This window comes from Notamacropus eugenii, chromosome 1, assembly GCF_028372415.1.
Source record: "Notamacropus eugenii isolate mMacEug1 chromosome 1, mMacEug1.pri_v2, whole genome shotgun sequence".
Lineage (NCBI taxonomy): Eukaryota > Metazoa > Chordata > Mammalia > Diprotodontia > Macropodidae > Notamacropus > Notamacropus eugenii.
The window spans coordinates 447,386,537-447,405,933 of NC_092872.1; the positions used below are offsets into that span (position 1 = coordinate 447,386,537).

General features: G+C 35.8%; 1 protein-coding gene and 1 long non-coding RNA gene across 6 annotated transcripts in view; one reads left to right on the forward strand and one right to left on the reverse strand.

Annotated features, from left to right (window-relative positions):
* SCAI (suppressor of cancer cell invasion) overlaps positions 1-19,397 on the reverse strand; it is a 204,543-nt gene that overhangs the window by 163,083 nt on the left and 22,063 nt on the right. The window lies entirely within an intron of this gene.
* On the forward strand, positions 3-18,300 carry LOC140519155 (uncharacterized). Its single transcript, XR_011972112.1, has 3 exons — positions 3-77; positions 1,426-1,534; positions 17,988-18,300. It is a non-coding gene; the product is annotated as an uncharacterized lncRNA (long non-coding RNA).

Consider the following 19,397-nt stretch of genomic DNA (forward strand, 5'->3'; position numbering starts at 1 on the left):
ATTCTGATTGTTGTGATGATAAACCACAAGTCCAGAGGACTGAAGATGAAACTTGCCACCTAAATCTTGCCAGCAAGGTGAGGAATTTGAAATGCAGAATGAGACAGACATTTGGACAAGGGAGGAGGTACCTGTGAGAGGGAGAGTTAAAAATGCTTATAAAAACAAGTAATAAATGACACTACTAGCTCTTCTCCAGTCTTTTTCCTCCCCTCTTCCACTTCTGAATATTTATACATACTGTCCTTGATCCTCAGTGGAAATCTTTCCCCCCACCCTCCTGCCCTACAAAACTCCATAGCATAGCCTCCATGATGCCTTTCCTGCTGCCCTAAAGGTAAGAGTATCCTATGATCCTTTGGTCCCAAAAATCTCTCAGGAAATTTTTAGATATTTCTTCTATACATATATTTTAATCTACATTACAGTAATTTTTGTATAGGTTTCCCCTCCTTGTAGACAGGAACTATGCATTTTTTTCATTCTCATAGCCCCAGCACCAAACACAGTACCTCACAATTAGTAGATATATATTTAATATATACATATTGAATATAAATTTGAAATACTATGCATTTGAAGTGAAAAACAGGAGAAAACAATACTAGTGTACTTGGTATTAAGGAGCTAGGTGGCACAGTGCCGGTTCTAAAGTCAGGAAGACCCAAGTTCAAATCCAGCTTCATACACTTACAAGCTGTGTGACTCTGGGCAAGTCATTTAAGCTCTCTTTGCCTCAGTTTCCTCAACCATCCCAGAGTTTTGTGAGGATCAAATTAGATAATACATGTAAAGCATTTAAGAAATGCTTGTTTACTTTTCCTCTTCATGACCAAATAAAACAAAAACAAAATTGAATTTAAATATCTATCAGCAATTCAGATGCTTAATGAAAAGCAGGTTTAAGTAGTGAAAGATAAAGATAGAGGGAAACATCTATGGAGATTCTGAAGGTGATCACCAGACATTTCCAAGAACCCTCACCCTTGCTGGAACTGGATAAATTAGCAAAATTTCACTTCAGTGCTTAGAGTCTTCCCTTTCCCCAATACAAATGTATTAAAATCATCTAGTGGCTCTGACAAGCAGCATTTCTTGGCTTAAAAATGTACCAAACATGAGGGAGAATATGGAAAAGAGATTTTCTAACATAACTACAATACGGTACAGTGGAAAGAGTGCAGCATAAAAAGATAGAAGCCTAAGTATCCAGTGTCCACTCTGCCACTATGAAGCTATGTAACACCAGCCTAAACTTTGCAATTCTCTGGCTTCAATCTTCATCCATGAAATAAAAACACTGGACTAGAAATTTCTAAAGGTCCCTTTCAGCCCTGACATTTTATGTTTTGTTTTCTTCACCCAGAATCAGTCCTGCTACTTTCTTCCTTCTCTGCCAAAACCCTTTCTACCTTCTCTTCACAGACCCCTACACTGGATGGTAACCAAACTGTAAAAGTCTACGTGTGCTGAAAACCAGTATAGTGAAGAGATCTTATCATTTCATAGAACTGTAGTATCGAGAGCTGGAGAGGTATCTAAGCCATCATCTAGTTCAACCCTTCTTTCTATCTAACAGGAAACTAGGAACAAAAAAGTTAAGTGACTTGCTTGAGCAGAATCAGACTTCAAACCCATGTCTTCTAACTCCAAAAGCAAAAAAAGTATTGTAACTGATACCAGATACAATATGGTATGATAGAGACAGCACTGGACCCAGAGTCAGGAGACTTAGACTTAATTCCCAGCTCTGATATTTCATAGTTTTGTGACCCTATGGAAGTTACTTGACCTTTCTCTGCTTGAGTCTTCTCATCTGTAAAATATGGATCATACTATTTCAATATACCTATCAGTACAGTTGTTATAAGGAAGATACTTTGCAAATCTTTAAGTACCATATGAATATAAGCTAATATGAAACTAATGTTCATTCCTTTATACCACACATTCTTTTTCCAACTATGTTCCTTGCAAATTGTGCTCCTATCTCCAACCCTGAACCCTAACAAACACTACCATTGTCTCTATCTTCTTTCTGAAACGGTTTAGTTAATTCCACCTAGACCCCAGCTAGAAATCAGAAAGCAATATAATGAAGAATACTTTTAATATGTTTTAATGCATACCTTGTTAATGACCCAAAAAACACTTATTCTCCATGGCATTCAAGAATTTATTTTATGATTAAGTTGCCTGTTTTACTGAAGTCTCAAACAACAAATGGACCCAATTTTCAGATCATGCCAGGGTATTTAAATGTCTTAGTCTAGTTTGAATTCATTGTAGGTAGTCTCTGTCTCACAAATAACTTCTTTAACCTTCTTTCCAACTCTTCCAAATTTTGATCAGAGAACACAGAATGTTAGAATTGGAAGGGATTCAAACTGGTACCACTTAGTTACTGCTCAGAGTGGAGCTGGGGAGGGAGGGAGGACCAGAGATTTGGGAGAGAAGGAAGCAAGAATAATGTCAGGATGGATTTTAAGTAAAGGCAGTGTTTAATCAACCATTCTCTACACAGGCCATTCTCAAACTCTAATTTCTTAGATTAGCCCTGGGCATAGAAATCTTCAAAGGCATGTCATCTAAACCTATATCCCACAATATTTATGATTGCAGCTAAACTTAACATAGGTTCAGCTTAATCTTTATTAATAAATCAGGGAAGTATAGCATCATTTGGTGGAAAAGTAATTATTTTGGAATCATGATTACACCACAGTGTTTTTGGGAAAATCACTTGATGCATAATAAATTTTGGCCAAACTATTCATTTTTATTTTATATGCCTTTATTTTTAGATGTATCTCTTCTCACAGTAAATTGGTGAATTTTGTTTTCTTTTTCATTCTTCTAGCCTTTCATTTTACTGAAGTGTTTAATTCTTTTATGCTTTAGGTATCCAGTCAACAAACATTTATTAGGCCCTTACTAAATACAATCTCAGACACTAGCTGTGTGACCCCTGACGAGTCACTTAACCCTGTTTGCCTCTGTTCCTCATCTGTAACATGAGATGGAGAAGGAAATGGCAAAGTACTCTAGTACTTTTGCCAAAAAAAAAACAACCAAACAACCAAACAAACCCCAAAAGGGTCATTAAGAGTTGGACATAACTGAAAAACAACTGAACAACATTTACCAGGTACCTATGCTAAGCACTGAGAACACAGACAGGCAAAACCACAGTCCCTGCACTCAGGAGCTCACATTCTAATACAGGCAACAACCTGAAAATCACTACGTAAGACATACAAGATATATACAGAGTATAGAGAAGGCAATTTCAAAACGAATGGAGAGGACAGAGGGAGAGAAGATACCGGGAAAGGCCTCCAGCAGAATGGCAGAATTTGAGCTGTCTTTACAGAAATTAGGGAAACCAAGATATGAAGATGAGGAAGAGCCTTTCAGGCGAGAATGGCAGGTGGAAAGTTACAAAGTCAGATTATGAGAACAGCAAGAAGGCTAGCGTTTTACTGGAGAGTAGACAATGTGGAAGGGAATAAAAAGTAAAAAAAAAAAAAACCAACAGAAGATAAGAAGGAGCAAGGTTATGAAGGCTTTCAATTGCCAGAGAATTCTGTATTTGATCCTTGGAAATAAATGAAATTTATTGAGTAGAGAAGTGACAAAGTCAAATCTCCACTTTAGAAAAAAATCACTTCAGAAGCTGAGTGATAGACTGGAGGAGGAAGAAACTTGAGGAAGGAAGACTAATCAGAAAGCTATTATAGTCCAAGCGTAAGCTTAAGGTTGTGATTATTAAACATGCTTTTCACCATTTATGCTTTTGTGTTTATCTTTATCCTATTATTGTAAGTGAACATTTTGCCCCTACAATTAGTTTTACTTAACATAACTTTGACTCTAGTGTAATCTACTCCCACAGTCTCTTCCTGCCCCTCATCACTTCTATTTACCCACACTATCTCAAGTTCTTGACTTTTCTTAAACTGTTCACTTCTTTTTAGTTATTCTTTCCTCCTCCTCTTTTGATCTCTTTTCTTGTCCAGTCAAGCATGTGCTTCAAAAATTTTCCTTTCCCCTCCCCTGCAACCTCTTATTTTAAGTAACATTCTTTAGCAGTGTCCTTTTCCAAAAAGTTTTCCTTTGCTTGTCCTTCTTTGTCCTTCTTCCAGGCTATACTATATTCTAGTCTCCAAATATAAGTTACACCCTTACTTGTCTTTCATTTTCTCTGAGTTCTTCATGAGATTAGAGTTTATAAAGCACAAAATGTGAACTCCCTCTTCTACCCCATTTCTATGTAGATGTATAGATTTTACTGATGCTTCCCTTATTTCTGCTATACCTCACTGCTAGAGGAAAAAAATCAATTCACGTAAGAAATAAGGCTGAACGGAAGAAGTGTCACGTGGTAGAAATCCCACAAAGGGATAAGACCTTGTCCTTACCTTGATCTCTTAACATTCCTATGCCAGTTTATCCTACCCAGTAGTCCTACTCCCCTACAATCCTCTTTACCACTCTGGGGACTGGCTACCCTTGGGATTTCATCCTTCTGCTTCAGTGCACAAAAAAAAAAATCCTCAGAAGTACAATCTTCTCTCAGGGAAGTAACCTCCCAATGAGAAAATTCCCTCCAGAAAAACACTTTACTTCCCATCATAATAGAAATATTCCTTCCTCTTTTGGGCAGATAATTTTCTATTCCCTACCTTCACCCCACTTCCTACTCTGCAATGTTTTTAGTGCCATCTATCTCTCACAGCCCAAACTCTTGCTGTTCACCTGTCTAGTCAATGACTTCAACGTAAACACAACAACAAAAATTAAATACTGTTAAATTATAATGACCAAGTTTGACTCCAAAGAAGATATCTAAGATGGAAATCCCCACCACAATCGCCTTTTCAGAAGTGAGGGAACAAGGAACATGGAATATGGGATAATACATATAACATTCAACTTTGTTGAAGTTATTTAGATTTGCACATTTTTCCCCTTCCTTTTCCAATACTTTATTGCAAGAAGTAACTCTGTCAGAGGGGGTAAAGGAAGTCATATAGTGGGATATAGGTAATATAAAAACAAAAAATATCAATAAAAATTTGTTTTTTAAAGGCTATCAAAAATGTGTAAAAATTGATAGCTTGAGCATTTCTGATGATTGTACTTATTTATCTTTCCTATATTTCTATCATTTGAGGTATTTACAAGTCAAATATTCTGCTGATCCCCAGTTATTTCTAAGTTTTTTGAAGAAATGCTTCAAATGATTCTCTTTTATTGAACATCCATCAGGGCTGCAGGTTGAACTCCTTGAAATTTTGGAAGACACTATTCCATTCACTTCTTCAAATTCTCAAGACTACAAAATAATACTGGATTACTGAATTGGCATTTCTTTATATTTAAAGATCTTTTTCCTTGCAGCTTGAAAAACTGGTTGTTAATGAAATTACTAAATTTAAATAGAACCTGCCTTCAAGTTTCTAGAATAGGGTTTTTCTCTAGTGGCAATTTGTGGATTTGGTCAATTAGAGCTTTGTTGTTCAAAAATTCTGGACAGTTTTATTCTTAAGGTAGGGTAATCAGGTTCTTTAAAAAAAGTTTTTCAATTAATAATCATTTATTTTTTCTTTCTCCTACCTCCCTGATATTGGAAAAAAGATCTCTGTAACACAAATACAACCAAGTAAAATTAATTCCCATATTACCTATGTATAAAATTGTGTGTCTCATTCCACATCTGGAATTATCACCTCTCCATCAGAATGATACCATAAATCATCAACTGATCCCTGGAATCATTGTTTATCATCACACTGATCAGAGAGTTCTTAAGTCTTTCAAAATGTCTTTACAATGATTTTATTAATGTATAAACTGCTTGCCTAGTTCTGCTCCCTTCACTACACATCAGTTCATGCAAGTCTTCCCAGGTCTCTTTGAAACTTTGTCACTTCTTAGGACACAATACAATCCCATTACATTTATATACTATAATTTCTTTCAATTGTTCCTCAATTGATGTCTACCCTCTTAGTTTCCAATTCTATGCCACTACAAAAAGAGAAGCTACAAATATTTGCCTCAGTTTCCTCAACTGTAAAATGAGGATAAAAATAGCACCTACCTCTCAAGAGTTTTTGTGAGGAACAAATGAGATATATGAAAAGAAGTTAGCACTATATAAAGAAGGCATTATATAAATACTACCTATCATTTTTATCATCATTACCACTACTATTACATAAGGCCTTTCCCTCTTTCTTTGATCTCTTTTATAGATGTATTTACTGGTATCATTGAGTCAATGGGTATGCAAAACTTAGTGAATATCTAAGCATTGTTCTACGTTGATTTTCAGAATGACTCACTAGACTAATTCAGATTAGCAATAATACATTGCTGTGCCTGTTTTCCCATAGCCTTTCCAAGAAATGTCCTTTTCCTTTTGTCATTTTTTTTTACCAACCTTATCACAAAAAAAAGTAGAAACTCAGAGCTGTTTCAATTTGTATTCTCTAACTATGAGTGATTTGGAGCATTTATTTTAGTGTAGCCATTGATATCCTAGTTTCCTTCTTCAAAAATGTACACTCGTGATCTTTTAATATTCCTCTTACTCTTAAAAATTTAAATCAGCTTTCTGTGTATTTTGGAAACTTGCTACAAGGATTCTCCCCCACTTAATTGTTTCCCTTCTAGTTGTAGCTGAATTGATTTTGTTTGTGCAAAAACTTTAAATTTTATACACTCAAAATTTTTCATTTTATCTTCTCTAACCTCTATATTCTTTGGTCACAAACTCTTCCCCTATCCATACATCCAAAGATAAATTCTTCCTGGAGCTTATAATTTGTTTATGGTGTTGTTGCAGCCTAGGGCTGCTGGGAATCCTGAAATGTAAGGGTATAAGGCAAGGATCTGCTTTGAAAGAATTTGACCACTCCAGCCTTCTAGTCAAAGTAGCAACTTTATTGGTGACACAAATACAATTGAGTCAGACTCGTAGTGAGTCTGGGCATTTGACAGGAACAAGACTGATGCTTTTAAAGGCGAAATGACTGAGGGAAGATTTGGATGGGATCTAGGAGTGGCAAGAAACCTGGGATAGTCTGGAGATAACAGAATGAAGGGTTGGGCTGGGTTGGGGGCCATAATTAAAGGACAGTAGAAAGGATTATACTGAAAAAACCCTGACACCTCAGGCAAACACAGGGGATCTGGGTTCAGGGGCTGGGTTCCTGAAATTCATGGAAAAGTTCAAGGACTAAGAGTCTTTTCTTTTGGGGGGTCCAGATCCCAAACCCCATCAATGTGTCCTTTTATATCTAAGTCATGTTTCCATTTGTAGCTTACCTTGGTATATGGTGTGAGGTGTCAATCTAAACCTAATTTCTAACAGACTACTACAATTTTCCTGGTAGTTTTGATCCAATAGTGAGTCCTTACTCCAACAGACAATCTTCAGGTTTACCAAACACTTGGCTACTAGGTTCATTTGCTTCAATATATAAGGTATTAAATATGTTACTGCGATGAGTCTTTCTATTTCTTAGCCAGAGTCAAATTGTTTTGATGATTACTATTTCGTAATATAATTTGAGATATAGTACTTTTAGGCTCCTTTCCTTTCCAGTTTTTTTTTCATTATTTCTCTTAAATCTTGACGTTTTGTTACTCTAGAAGAACTTTGTTTCTCATTCTACGAAGGAATCTTTTAGTGGTTTGATTGGTATGGCACTAAATAAGCAAATTCATTTAAGTAGTATTGACTTTTTTACTATATTGACTTAGGTTATCCATGAGTAATTAACATCCCTCCAATTATTTAGGTTTATCATTATTTAGATGGTGCAATGTAGAGAGTGCCAGGCTGGGAGTCAGGAAGACTCTTCCCAAGTTCAAAATTGGCCTCAAACACTTACTAGTTGTATGACCCTGGGCAAAGCCCTCGACTATTTCCCTCATTTCCTCAAGTGTAAAATGAGCTGGAGAAGAAAATGGCAAACCATTCCAGAATCTTTGATGAGAAAACCCCAAATGTAGCCACAAAGAATCGACATGACTGAAATAACTGAAACAACAAAACATTTTTTTCTGTAAAAAAATGTTTTGTAGCTATAGTCATGTAGTTCCTTTTCTGTGCCTTAGTAAATAGATTTCCAAGTATTTTATATATTCTGTAGTTATTTCAAATGGAATTTCTCTATTTCCTCCTGCTGAGTTATGCTTGTAATATCTGAAAATCCTGTTGACTTCTGTATATTTATTTTATAACCTGAAACTCTGTTAAAGTTAAAAAACCAATACCTCTAAAATACTTAAAGACAATCCCCTTAAAATACTTAAAGACAGCTATTATGTATCCGTTAAGTCTCCTCTTCTCCAAAATAACCCCAGTTCCTCAATCAATCTTCATCTGAACACTTAAAGTTATCAGCATCCTTCCTAAACCACAGGGCTGAGAACTAAGCACAAAATTACTAATGTGGTCCAACCAGGGCAAAGTACAATAGGAATATTACCTACCCCTGGGCAGGCTAAGACTTCATTACCTTTTTTTTCTGGCTAGCACACAGCTGCCTTGCTTTGAGATAACCATCCACTAAAACTCTCTGCTCTTCTTCAGAAAAAAAAAAAGTTGCCTAGCAATATTTCCCTCATCTTGTACTTCTGAAGCTGTTTTTAACCAAGTGCAAGACTTCACATTTATCCCTATTAAACATTTCATCAATTTTAAAAATGAATGCTGAAAACTGTTTTTACATGTAATTGGTAAAAAATAAAATAGTAAATAAAAATACATTTAAAAAATACTAGTTCTTGAGATCTTGCTGGAACCTAATTCAGTCAATGACTCTATTTGCTATCTCTGTCAATAATCAATTCAATATTTATTAATAGGCCACTCTGTATCAGGCACTATGCTAAGTGTTAGGCACTGTGCTAAGCATTGGGTCTTCTGAAAATTTGATAAGCACACCATCTTCACCTTTCTCCAAGGTAAAGAAAAAAATGTTAAGCAACAAAGATCCCTAGTGCACCCCACTAGAGACAGTGAACCTTTAATGATTCAACTAGCCAGTTCTATCTAAATGGAACAACATCTAGCCCACATCTTTCCAACTTTTTTACACAAATAGCATGAGATTCTGTCACATGCTTTGTTAAAATATATGTAAAGTATACCTACAATATTCCTTTGATGATTTGGGTAACACTTTCAAAAAAGGAAGATTACTCTATATTCTTCAAAAAATATATGACCTATCCTTGACTATGTCATCTTGTGGCAATAACTGAAAGAAATATCATGTAGCTTTTCTCCCATACCCCTTCCTTACAGTCTTCTATATGACACTTCTGTGTATTCCCTTTTCAAGGGATACTTCTCTCAGAGTCCTATCCTTTGTCTTTCAAGCTACAATGGAATTGATATCTTTTTATTGCAGACTCCTTATTTACATTCCACTCTAAATTACTTAAAGTTCTATCTGTCTGCCAATTCCATATTTCTTTTTGGAAAATAACTCATATGGATTTCCGGTTCTGGGAGCCAAAATGACAGAGTGATCAGTAATTGCTATCTCCCTCCCCTTGCTGACCTTGATGAGCCCAGAGAATATCTCCCTGTGAAAAACCCTGGAACAGTGGGAGCAGCAGAAGGGATAAACAGTCTCTTAGCCCATGAGGCTAGAAAAATCACTAAGGAGGGTCTGTCTTGCTGTGGCTGACGGGGACCAACGCAGGACCAGAACTGTCCCAGACAGCCCCACCCCAGCAAACTGGGAGAAGATCCTGAGCCCCAGGGCATGAAGCCCTCAACTGCCAACACCAGGACCCCAGGAGTGCCTCAGCACCGCAGAGGAATCGGAAAGACACTATCGCAGATGGGATCACCAACTGCTGGGCTTGCCTATGCTCTAGCTCAGCAGAGGAGACCTCCTGTGGACAAAGCACCCCTCCCCCACACTTAAAGAGCTAGCTCCAGGGTAACTGCAGGGAAACCCAAAAAGACATCACCAGGCCTCTGCTTTCCAACATCAGTCAGCTCAGCACCAGGTAAGCTGCAGCACTTTAGCTTCTAGCTGAAACAACCAGAGGCCACAAGACACAAAGTCTCAAATTTTAGGCACAAGAACCATGGGACAGAATCCCCTGTGCCCCAGATGCAGAGATCTACTTTAAAAGCCAGGGAAAGGGTGATTACCATGAGTAAGAAGCAAAGCAGAAAAGACCATAGAATCTTTCTGTGGGGACAAAGATCAAAACACAAATATCAAAGAGGTCAGCATTGAGACTGTACTCTCATCTGAAACTTCAGAAGGGAATATGAACTAGTCTGAAGCACAAAAAGCCTTCTTGGAAGAGCTCAGGAAGGATTTTAAAAGCCACATTGGAGAAATAGAAGAAAAACTGACCAATGACTTTAAAAATATGAAAAAAGAAATCACAGAAGAATTTAAAAGGAAAATTGGACAAATGGAAAAGGAAGTACAACACCTAAAGGGAGAAAATAACTCCTTAAAAGGAACAACTGGACAGATGGAAAAGGAGATGCAAAAGTTAACTGAAGAAAATAATTTGATAAAAAATTAGAAGCGGGCAAGTAGAAGCCAATGAATTTATGAGACATCAAGAATCAGTCAAACAGAATCAATCTAAAGAATGAAAAGATAGAAGAAAATGTAAAATATCTAATTAGAAAAACAACTGACCTGGAAAATAGATACAGGAGAGGAAATCTAAGGATTATTGGTCTACTAGAAAGTCATTATGAAAAAAAAAGCCTGTACAATATCATCCAAGAAATCATCAAGGAAAATTGCCCAGAAGTCCTAGATCCACAGGGCAAAAATTCATCGAAAAGAATCCATCATTCACCTCCTGCAAGGGATTCCAAATTAAAAACACCAAGGAACATGGTTGCCAAATTCCAGAACTATCAAGTGACAGAGAAAATACTGCAGGCAGCCAGAAAGAAACAATTCAAATATCGTGGAACTACAGTCAGAATCACACAGGACCTCGCAGTTTCTACATTAAAAGATGAAAGGAATTGGAATACGATATTTGGAATACGATATTCTGTAAGGCAAATGAGCTGAGACTACAACCAAAGATTAACTACCTAGTAAAGTTGATAACATTTCAGGCAAGGAGATGGACATTCAGTGAAATAAGGGATTTCTAGACCTTCCTGATGAAAAGGCCAGAACTCAATAGAAAATTCGATCTTCAAACACAGGTCTCAAGGGAAGAATAAAAAGGTAAACAGGGGGGAAAAAAAACTTGTTACTCAACATGGGCAAACTGCTTACATCCGTAGAAGGGAAAATGATACTTGTTAATCTTGAGAATTGTCTATTTAAGATGATATATAAAAGGGACATACGTAGATAGAGGGAGTGGGTATAAATTAAATGATGTGATGATAACAAATCATCAAGGGTGTGAAGGGATACTAATGGGAGATGTGAAAAGGAAGAGGCAGAAAAAATAAATTATATCACAGGAAGAGGCACTAAAATATATTACAGAAGAGGGAAAGAGGGGAGGGAGATGAGCACTGTTTGAGAAGTACTCTCATCTGATTGGATTCAAGGAGGGAATAGAAAACTCAGTTAAATATAGAAATACAACTATCTCTATAGGCAGTAGGAGGGGAAGGGGAAAAGAAAAGTGAGGGGAGGCTAAAAGGGAGGGAAGAAGTAGTAAGGGAAAGGGGGATTAAAAGGGAGGGGGGCTGAAAAAAGGGAAGGAAGACTGAGGGAGGCCATGGTCAAAAATTAAAACTCTATTGTAGAGGGGAAGGGAGAAGGGGAACTTAAAAGCATAAACAAGAGGATGGAGGGAAAGACAGAGATAGTAATCATAACTGTGAATGAGAATGGGATGAACTCTCCCATAAGATGGAGACAGCAGAATGGATTAAAAACCATAATCCAACAATATGTTATTTACAAGAAACACATTTGAAACTGGGGCATACACACAGGGTAAAGGTAAAAGGTTGGAAAAGAATATATTGTGCTTCAGCTGATGTAAAAAAAGGCAGGGGTAGCAATCCACAATCCTAATCTCAGACAAAGCAAAAGCAGAAATAGATCTAATCAAAAGAGATAAGGAAGGAAACTATATCCTGCTAAAAAGCACCATTGACAATGAAGCAATTTCATTACTAAACATATGTGCTCCAAGTGGTATAGCATCCAGATTTTTAGAGGAGAAATTAAGGGAGTTATAGGAAGAAACAGACAGCAAAACTATACTAGTGGGGGACCTCAATCTCCCACTCTCTGAATTTGATAAATCTAACCTCAAAATAAACAAGAAAGAAGCTGAGGAGGTGAATAAAACTCTGGATAAGGTGGATATGACAGATCTCTGGAGAAAACTGAATGGGGATAGAAAGGAATATACCTTTTTGTCAGTGGTACATAGAACATATACAAAAACTGACCATGTACTGGGTCATAAAAACCTCACAATCTAGTGCAGAAAGGCAGAGATAGTCAATGCATCCTTCTCAGATCATAATGCAATAAAAATTATATGTAATCAAAGGCCATGGAAATATAAACCAAAAATTACTTGGAAACTAAACAATCTAATCCTAAAGAACGAGTGGGTTAAACAACAAATTATAGAAACAACCAACAACTTCACTCAAGAGAATGACAATAATGAGACAACCTACCAAATCTTATGGGATACTGCAAAAGCAGTTCTTTGGGGAAGTTTTATATCTTTGAATGCCTACATGAATAAAATAGAGAAAGAGGAGATCAATGAATTGGGCATGCAGCTGAGAAAGCTACAAAAAGAACAACTTGAAAATCCCTAAGTAAATACCAAATTAGAAATACTGAAAACCAAAGGACAGATTAATAAAACTGAAATTAAGAAAACTATTGAACTAATAAATAATACTAAGAGTTGGTTTTATGAAAAAAAAAACAGTAAAATTGATAAACCTTTGGTCAATTTGATTAAAAGAAAGAAGAAAACCAAATTACCAATATCAAAAATGAAAAGGGTGAACTAACCTCCAGTGAGGAGGAAATTAAAACAATAATTAGAAACTACTTTGTCCAACTGTATGCCCATAAATTTGACAATCTAAATGAGATGGATGATTATTTTAAAAAATATAAATTGCCCAGTGTAACAGAAGAGGAAGTTGAGTACTTAAGTAAATCCATCTCAGAAAAAGAAATTGAACAAGTCATCAATGGAAAAAATCTCCAGGGTCAGATGGATTTACAAGTAAATTCCATCAAACATTTAAAGAACAGTTAATTCCAATGCTATATAGACTATTTGGGAAAACTGCAGAAGAAGGAGTCCTACCAAATTCTTTTTAAGATACAAATATGGTTCTGATACCTAAACCAGCAGGAGACAAAATAGAGAAAGAAAATTATAGACCAATTTCTCTAGTGAATATAGATCCAAAAGTTGTAGATAAGATATTAGCAAAAAGAATACAGCAACTTGTCCCGAGAAAAATACATTATGACCAGGTAGGATTTATACCAGGAATACAGGGCTGGTTCAATATTAGAAAAACTATTAGCATTACTGATCATATCAATAACAAAACTAAAAGAAACAACATGATTATCTCAATAGATTCAGAAAAAGCCTTTGACAAAATACAACACCCATTCCTATTGAAAACAGTGGAAAGCACAGGAATAAATGGAATTTTCCATAAAATAATAAGCATTATCTACCTAAAACAATCAGCAAGCACTATATGCAATGGGGACAAGCTAGATGCATTTCCAATAAAATCAGGGGTGAAACAAAGATGTCCATTATCACCACTGTTATTCAATATGGCATTAAAAATGCCAGCTGTAGCAATAAGAGAAGAAAAAGAAATTGAAGAAATTAGAATAGACAAAGAAGAAACTAAGTTATCACTCTTTGTAGACGATATACTTAGAGAATTCCAGAGAATCAAGTAAAAAACTACTTGAAATAATAAACAACTTTGGCAAAGTTTCAGGTTACAAAATAAACCCAGATAAATCATCTGCATTTCTATATATTATTAACAAAGCCCAACAACAAGAGATAGAAAGAGAAATCCCATTTAAAGCTACAGTAGACACCATAAAATATCTGGGAGTCTATCTGCCAAAACAAACCCAGGGACTATCTGAACACAATTACAAAAATAAAGTCGGATCTAAGTAAGTGGAAAAACATCAGCTGCTCGTGGATAGGCCGAGCTAATATAATAATAATGACAATTCTACCAAATTAATAAACTTAATTATTTTCTACAACTAGAAAAAAATAATATCAAAACTCATCTGGAAGAACAAAAGGTCCAGAATATCAAGGGAACTAATGAAAAAAAATGCTAGGGCCTACCCCTACCAGATCTCAAACTGTATTATAAAGCAGCAATCATCAAAACCACTTGGTACTGGCTAAGAAACAGAGGGGTAAACCAGTGGAATAGGTTAGGTACTCAAAACACAGTAGTCAATGAATATAGCAATCTATTGTTTGATAAACCCAAAGACCTCAGCTTCTGGGATAAGAACTCACCGTTAGACAAAAATTGCTGGGAATAATGGAGAACAGTGTGGCAGAAACTGGGCATAGACCAAAGCCTGACACCATACATAAGAATAAAGTCCAAATGGATACATGATCTAGGCATAAAGATTGATACTATAAATAAATTAGGGAAGCAAGGAATAGTGTATTTGTCAGATTTATGGAGAATGGAGAAATTTATGACCAAACAAGAGATAGAGAACATAATGAAGTGCAAAATGGATAATTTTGATTACACTAAATTGAAAAGGTTTTGCACACACAAACCAAACGCAACCAAGATTAGGAGGAAAGCAGAAAACTGGGAAAATTTTTGCAACTAGTGTCTGTGATAAAGGTCTCACATCTAAAATATATAGAGAACTGAGTCAAATTTACAAGAATACAAGTCATTCCCCAATTGACAGTCAAAGGATATGAAAAAGAGGGTTTTCAGAGGAAGAAATTAAAGCTATCTATAATCATATGACAAAATGCTCTAAATCACTATTGATTAGAGAGATGCAAATCAAAACAACTCTGAGGTACCACATCACACCTATCAGATTGGCTAACATGACAAAACAGGAAGATGATAAATGTTGGAGAAGATGTGGGAGAGCTGGAACACTAATTCATTGTTGATCGAGCTGTGTCCTGATGCAACCATTCTGGAGAGCAATTTGGAACTATGCCCAAAGGGCTACAAAAATGTGCATACCTTTTTTGGACCCAGCAATATTGCTCTGGGACTCTATCCCAATGAGATCACAGAAATGGGATAGGGTCCCACATGCACAAAAATATTTATAACAGCTCTCTGAGCAATGGCCAAAAACTGGAAATCAAGGGGATGCCCATCAATTGGGGAATGGCTGAACAAGTTGTGGTATATGAATGTAATGAATACTATTGTGCTATGAGAAACAATGAACTAGAAGACTTCAGAGAAGGCTGGAAAGACTTACATGAACTGATGCTGAGTGAAAAGAGCAGAACCAGGAAAACTTTGTACACAGCAATAACCACAGCATGTGAGGAATTTTTCTGCTAGACTTAGTACTTTATTGAAATGCATGGACTTAAAAAATTTCCAATGAACCCAAGGCAAAATGCCTTCCACTTCCAGAGAAAGAACTATGGAATTGGAATGCATATAGAAACAGACCATTTTCTTTTGTATTATGTTTTGTTTTATTTTATTTTATGGTTTCTCCCATTCAGTTTAATTCTTCTATGCAAGATGTATTTAATAGGAAAGTACATGTAGAATCTATATAAGATTGTACACTGTCTCAGGGAAGGAGTAGGGATGGAAAGGGAAATGAGGAGGAGGGATGGGAAAAAAATCTAAGATATATGAAAGTGATTGTCAAACACTGAAAACAAATTTAAAAATTTAATTTAAAAGAAATAAAATAACTGATACGACTTTATCAAAGAACCACATTTCTCTATGATGGAATAAGTTCCATTTTGCAGAACACACAATGTTGGGATGAAGGATTATTTCTCTTTCATGTATCACATGTCAGCCTATGCATTTTTTTGTTTTATATAGTCTTTACATAATCCAAATTGTTGTCTACTGATATATAAACTGATACTTCCTGGCTGCTTAAAAGACTGTCCTTTACTATGAAGTTCAACAATTTAAAACCTACATTTCTAGGCAAATTAAACTTAGGGTTCTTCTCTTCAAATGTTACCAATAGGAACTCATTACATCCTGATTAGCAATTTCAATAATACTGAGATGAGCTACACACCAGGAAGGCAAAAATAGCATAAGAGGCTTTAACATACCTATTATTTTAACATTTTCATCTAGAGATGAGCTACACAGCTCAGCAAGGTACTCTACTGTATAAGTTTGCATGAGATGGGGGTTTCAAACTAGGTCACTGATTCAACAGTTTCCATGAGGATTTGTGACCACAGTGAGGGAGATGATCGCTTTTTTCCCTTGTATTTCATAACCTTTTTTCAATTAAGAACTCATCACAACAACCAAAACACAAAGTCTCAATCCATGGAACAGAAATAATTTTACAAAATTACAACAATTTTTAAAATAATGATAATGGTATTTAGCATTTACATAGCACCTTAAGGTTTTCAAAATGCTTTACAAATATTACCTCATTTTATCCTCAACAACTAGAGGAAATAGGTACTATTACTATTATGCCACTTTTACAGAGAAGGAAACTAAGTCAAGACAGAGGTTAAATGATTTGCCCAGGGTCCCACAGTTAGTAAGTATCTGAAGTCAAATTTGAACTTGGACCTTCCTGACTCCACATCCAGTACTCTATGCACTGTACTGCCTAGTCATTTCTACTAGACAAAAAGCATGTATTAGATCTGAGAATAGATAGACCTAATAGTTAGTATTATGATATCTAAGTTATACTGTATGCACTGTATTTGTTTCTCCACTGGTTTTCCTTATAATTTTGATCACCCAATTCACCTACATACAAGCCTCAATAACTCCTAGCTGAAAATTAAGGCTTGGGTGTATCAGTTATCAATGTGGTTTTATATGAAGAAAGACTAACTCTGTGGTATGATCTTCAACAAGTAATTTAGTCATTCTGTAATTCAATTTCCTTATCTGAAAAATAAGAAATTAGATTAAATCTCTAAGATCTCCTCCTATTTTAAAATACCATGATTCCAAAATTCTTAATATGTACATGTGAAAGAAATATGAAGAGTGGTTGGAGGTGAACGACTTCAAAGATCAAATTCCAGTTTAGCTGCTCCCATAGTTTACAACTTCTATTTTCTTTAACAAGAGGAAAGAACTTATCTTGTTCAATTATATCTCCAAGAATATGCAGTGTAATGTAGTGAAAATAATATAGCACTTGATATAAGATCTGGATTTGAATCACAATGCTACCACTTACTGTGTGTCCCTGGGTACATCATTCAATACTGTTGCCTCGGTTGTGTCATTTGTTTTTTAAAAAACATCAATCACAAAATGCATACTACCTAACAAAAGATTACTGTGAAGATAAAATTTTAAAATGTATATAAAGTGCTTTGTAAACATAAAAGTACTATAAATGCTTCAAAATTATACCTAAAAGTCTCTATAGTTTAACATTTTGTCCGCCTTTTAAAGCCTACCATGCATAAATTTCAAATACAAAATTATGGTATGCAAAAATGAGAGATAATGAAAGATTTATATAGCAATTTTACCTGATGCTCAAAACAACTTCTTGTTCATGTCTCCTCAAGCTTCATTCAAGCTAACAATCAGGTTATTGTTAAGAGAAACTTTTTAAGGGAAACCCTGAGCCAGTACAGTATTAGTATTTGGTGAATTCCTCACTCTCTAATTAGAATTTAGAAAACATTTTTAATTAAATAAAATATTTAGTGCTAAAACAAAACTAAAAATCTAACTATGGGAATTTTTCTTCTTGCAGGGCCCAGGCATCCAAAGAGGTTTTTACCATCACATTCCTTGTTTCCTGTCTGATATCCTCAGGGATCCAATTTGACAGCTCCTCTGCACAATTTCCCCTGCAAGACTACCCTGGCCTCTCTCTTGGCACATGTAAATGGCTGCTAGGTAATATTTCTTTTGGCAGCAACCTAACATACTTTGTAGAAACAGACCTCCAATTGACCCCTCCCCCCCTTAAGCCCACATGCTTTCCTTTTCTAGCATTTTATAAGAAAGAAACCGTTGTCTACTTCACCAAGATATATTAAAGATACTAAAATGCTGCATGTTTATCAAGAGTATCGTTAAATTTCTGGGAGATTAAGTTTAAATAACACTCACTTTCATAATTTTTTTATTTTGTAAAATACATCAGTATTTCACCTGAATGAAACTTACCCTTATTTCTTTTCATTTATTTGCCTGAAAAGTTTTATAACATTTATTCAAGATTTAAATCTGGAGCTAAAGACAAATAGATTTCAAAAAAGAAAAATTAAAAGCCAGTAGAACCAAATAGCTTAACTAAGTTCAAAAGAATAACGATGACTATGGAAAATAACTATTTTTACTAGAAGAGTTTAACATAAACACTTCTTGATATGCTGCCACAAGAGTAACTTTTTTTTACACCCTAAATTAATACTTACCTACCCTAACATGCATACTTCTCTGAGCAACATTAATATGCCTCAGAGAACTTTAAGGTACATTTGTAGAGGCTGACAGTTTCAAAATGAAATTCTGTTGTCCTTACTTAAATGAAATTTTGCTAAATCACAGTCATTTGTTCTTCAAATCTCTTCTCTTCCCTGACACTGCCACTTCGCTGGAGCAGACCCTCATTACCTAGACTACTGTAATAGCCTGAGAGTGGGTCTGCCTGTCTCAAGCCTCTCCCTGCTCCAATCCTCCATTCAGTTGGCAAACTGATTTCTTCAAGTGCACATCTGACCACATCATCCCCCTACTCAACAAACTCCACTGGGTCCCTGTTGCTTCCAGAGTGGGTCCCTATTGCTTCCAGGACTAAATACAAAATCCTCTGCTTGGTGTTCAAAGAGCTTCAGAACCTAACCTCTTCCTATCTTTCCAGTCTTCTTATACCTTCTCCCCACCACATATACTCACATTCAGTGACATTGGTCTTCTTGACGTTCCATGAACAAGACATTTTCTCTAGTTGTTCCCCATGCCTGGAATGTTCCCCATTCTCTTGTCTACCTACTGGATTCCCTGGCTCCTGTAAGTCCCAACTAAAATCCAATCTTATAACAGTAAAGCTTTCCCATCTCCCCTTTATTCTAGTGCTTTATTTATTTCCTGTTCATTCTGTATATAGCTTGTTTGTACACACCTGTTTCCTTATTGTCTCCTCCAATAGACTGTG